Raw genomic sequence first — 3,310 nt, forward strand, 5'->3', positions numbered from 1 at the left:
CATCTCTCCTCCTGTTTCCACCACTTCTAACTCTGCTCTCCAGCTACTTAGCCCTCCTCCTCGAGGGTCCTCCACCCCACGTCCACTCTCGCTCCCTCCTCCCCCCTGGGGGTCTCCCTGTCTTCCGCGCCCTCCTTCTTGGGCCCCGTCGTTTGCGGATCCTCCCTCCCCCTTCCCCGCCCTCTCTAGCTGTGCATTGAGCGTACTGAGTTGCTGTGTTTACTGTACTGTGTTGTCTCCCATTGTATTGTGATTTTGTTTATCTCTGTACGGCGCTGCGGATGCCTTGTGGCGCCTTATAAATAAATATTAATAATAATAATAATAATAATAATAATAATATACAAATATACAATATAGCTACAATCATAGGTGAATAAAGAGGAGAGCTAAGTTGCTGTGAACTTATGCGCACATCAAGATTTGCCGCGGAGCAGAAGTGCATAGTGCCGGTAACACAATCTCTGAGTTCCGCATCTGGTTTCTGTGCCATTGTGGAATTGTATTATAAAATTTCAAAGAATGTATAGTCCATGAACAGAACTGGGACGATTCTTCTCTGTGGTGCAGCTGGGGTAGAACTGGGAACACTTAAGGCCAAACTGTGTGAAATGTGCAAAATTTTATGGCCAAATGCAGAACAAGATCAATGTTTTGAGGAACAGTTTGAATACTGCTCTCTCGATATAGATCGATGAATAGGTATAAAAGACTGAAGTGGAGACATTTAGAGGGACTTAGCTAAGTATAGGGATTTATTACAATTCAGCAACACTGAATCCAGTGCAAGGCTTGGTGATGCTACTATTGCCTCCCAGTCCCCACGCCGCTCTGCTCTGAAATGGCCTTTTCTGGGCATGCTCGGTCCATAGAAAACAACATACAGAGCATTATCATCATCATCATCATCATTTATTTATATAGCGCCACTAATTCCGCAGCGCTGTACAGAGAACTTATTCACATCAGTCCCTGCCCCATTGGAGCTTACAGTCTAAATTTCCTACTATAGACACACACTCACACACATACAGACAGAGAGGGAGAGACTAGGGTCAATTTTTGATTGCAGCCAATTAACCTACCAGTATATTTTTGGAGCGTGGGAGGAAACCGGAGCACCCGGAGGAAACCCATGCAAACACAGGGAGAACATACAAACTCCACACAGATAAGGCCATGGTTGGGAATCGAACTCATGACCCCAGTGCTGTGAGGCAGACGTGCTAACCACTACGCCACTGTGCTGCCCAATGCTAGAGACCACCTCACAAATGGTCACAAGCCTACCTTTACTAACCTGGGAAACAAACCAGTCTCGGTCTGCAATCAGCGGAGAGACTCCCCCGATTCTACTCCTTCTTACTTGCCTTGGGTCACCCGTGCCCGCCTTTCCTGGAGCCTGGCCTTTGGATCCCACAGGGGAAGATACTGTCCTGGGCCATCGGTATCTGCTAGCTCCGAGCTACACCACAGGCCTCCACCTGCTGCTTGGAACCTCGGCCTCTGAGCCTGTACCTAGGAACTTAGGACTTTTTGGTACCCTTCCGGACCAGGTTGAGGGGCACTGTATGCCACTCTCAAGCCTAATGCCTACACTCACAAAGAGCCAAATGTCCCACTACATCAAGGGCCATGTGCCCTGCTAAGGAAACAAGACCTAGTGTCCTTTTTGCTACACAGGGCCTAGCGCCCACTGTCCAAGCATCCAGGACCTAGCGCCTGCTAACAACAGGGATCTAGTGTCCCTCTAGCCACATGGGCCTAATGCTCTTCTAACCTATCAGGGTCTTGCACATTCCTAGAACCTAAGGGACTTGTGCCCTGCTTATACTAAGGGCCTTGTGCCCTGCCTAAACTCAAGGGCCTGATGCCCAGTTACTATCTATTGGGCCTTGCGCCCAGCTTAAATCTATGGGCCTTGCGCCCAATAACTCCAGGGCCTGGGGCCCTACTGAACTAAAGGGCCTGGTGCCCACCTAACTATGGCCATCGGGCCCAGCTAACTACGGTGCCTTCTGCCTACCTAAACTAAAGGGCCTTAGTGCCCCATCTAAAGAAAAGGGGCCTTGTGCCCCAGCTAAACTAAAGGAGCCTGATGCACACATAAGTGCCTGGTGCCCACTTAAGGGACTGGTGCCCTCCTAGGGGGCCTTAAGTACCTAATCAAATCCTACTGATGCCGGGCCTTGTGCCTGAATGGTGCCCACGGACCTTATGCCTGATCTACCTAATGGGTTTCTACTTACCTGCTCCACACAGGATACCCAGCTTCTTCCGATGTTTTAGGGTCTTCCAGATCCTCCAGCCGGCAGCGCCTCTTCTCCTCTTCGGTACACAGTCTTCTTCTGTCTTCTTGGTGGGGGTGCTCTCAGCCCTTACAAGGGCTCGCCAGTGTTGATGTCTTCTTCTTCTTCATCTTGATCATGGCGTCTTCTGTATTCTTGTGGTAAGGCAGCTCCTAGCCCTTACAAGGACTTCCTGCCACCGCCGCCGTATTCTTCTCTTGACACGACGCCTCCGGATGTCCCATTCCGTTCATCTTCTGTCACCGCCGCTGGACTGAAAAATGGCAGTGGACCAATGTCATACGGCGACAGTGCGTTATGCCGTCATGATTGACTCGGCCGTGGCATCAACGGTTCAAACGCCCGAGGTGAGCTAGGACTGGCTCACCTTCCCAGGTGCTGATTGCCCAACAGGGATGAATGAACCCTGATTGCCTCATCTGCCCACTGCTGCCAGGACCTGCAATAAAAGATTCCAGGAACGGTGAGCAGTTTTCTTGTTCTGCTTTCTTCTCTTACATATTTGCCCGCACCTCGGGGGGGGGGGGGGGGGCATATCTCCATAGTAGCACCAGCCCTTGGCATGCCTCATTGACAAGTCAGACCTGTAATAAACGACAATACTTTCTGATTCTGATTATATATATATATATATTTATATATTACCACACACAGTGTCGGACCGGCCGGGCTATCCCCCACTAGGCCCCGGCCCTGATCGCTCCCATCTTCGTTGGTGGGGGGGAGAGGACACTTAAAAAACAAAAGAAACCAAATAAAACCCCATACTCACGTGATCGCGGCGCCTTCGTTCCTTCTTCCTCCTCTCTGCTCTGTCCGCACTGAATGTTTAGTGAAGAGCGGCAAGAAGAAAGAAGACAGAAGAAGAGAAGAAAGAAGCCGATAGAAAAGGTAAGTGAAGGAACAGAAGCAAGGGGGGAGCAAAGACAGCATAGGCAGCATAGCAGAGTGTGAAGGGGGAGCAAAGGCAGCAAAGCAGATTGTGAAGGGGAGCAAAGGTA

This window comes from Mixophyes fleayi, chromosome 8 (assembly GCF_038048845.1).
Source record: "Mixophyes fleayi isolate aMixFle1 chromosome 8, aMixFle1.hap1, whole genome shotgun sequence".
NCBI classification, from domain to species: domain Eukaryota; kingdom Metazoa; phylum Chordata; class Amphibia; order Anura; family Limnodynastidae; genus Mixophyes; species Mixophyes fleayi.